This window comes from Sinocyclocheilus rhinocerous, unplaced genomic scaffold, assembly GCF_001515625.1.
Source record: "Sinocyclocheilus rhinocerous isolate Xijiao unplaced genomic scaffold, SAMN03320098_v1.1 scaffold2834, whole genome shotgun sequence".
In the NCBI taxonomy this organism is placed as follows: Eukaryota; Metazoa; Chordata; class Actinopteri; order Cypriniformes; family Cyprinidae; genus Sinocyclocheilus; species Sinocyclocheilus rhinocerous.
Genome location: NW_015662588.1, coordinates 184,866 through 186,141, shown reverse-complemented (window position 1 = coordinate 186,141; position 1,276 = coordinate 184,866).

Genomic DNA, 1,276 nt, shown 5'->3' with positions numbered 1-1,276 from the left:
AAGTATATATATATATATATATATATATATATATATATCTGGTGTCTGAATAATTTTTGGTTTGACTGTATGTGTCACTGGGTCAACTATTACCAAATAGGAGAAAAATCCTTCTGGAAAAGCTGGAATTGAAGGAAAAAGCACCTGTGCCAGAGAGTCAGTGTAAGTTATATTGGTTTGCCCTTGTGGTTTTGTAAGCAGGTAAATCTGCTGCGTCTTCTATAAGTAGACACTATTTGTCTCTTATGTTTTATGAATGTATCTTATCCATGACAGGTTTGATCCTCAATTACTCTTGGTCATTGATGCTGTCACAATATTTGAATTTGTATGTAAATGTAAATGTGACTGAGCTTTTGAATAATTTTTCAGTGAATAATAATATAAACGTTGGTCTCTTCCAAAAAAAGCTGCTGTATATGATACATAGTTTGAGAACCACTTCTGAGACACTTTTTATTTGGTAATGTTTTAGAGTTTGGAAAGCCCATATTCACTTTCATTGTAAAGAAAAGAGCAGTCCAAGACATTCTGCCCCGCATTTCCTTTTGTGTTCTGTGGAGGAGAGAAAATCAAAGGGGTTTGGAGCAACATGGGGGTGAGTGCATGAACTATTTCTTTAACCCCTTTATTTTATCCTCCTTGAACCAATATTTGCAGGGACTAAGACATAGTCAAATACGTACTTGTAATTATCAGATTATATTATAAATGCTATTATAATAATAGTTATTTTCATTTTGACTAAATAGAGTGCTCAGACTGGAACTTATTTTATTAAGAAACATGAACACAGAAATAAGCAAATGGCTCTGGAAAATTCCCAGAAATATTTTTTTTATGAAACATTATGTTCAGAGATCTTATGTTACTAATATATATATATATATATATATATACATATATAACATTATTACATTAACATTATACACACATATATATATATATATATATATACATATACATATACATATATTTAACATTATACACACATATATATATATATAGTGTTTTGGGTTGTGTTTCTTGTTCATGTTTTCATGTCTTTTATTTTGTAGTTTGATTCCTGCTGTTAGTGTCATGCTTCCCTTGCCCTCATGTATCTCTGCCTTGTGTATGTGTCATGTTCTGATTGGTAGTCTTAGTTATCGGCCAATAACTTAGTTATTAGTCCTCGGCCAAGTTGGCCGCCACGCCTGAGTCCCCGGCCAAGATGGCCGCCACGCCTGAGTCCCCGGCCAAGATGGCCGCCACGCCTGAGTCGAACGCAGAACTT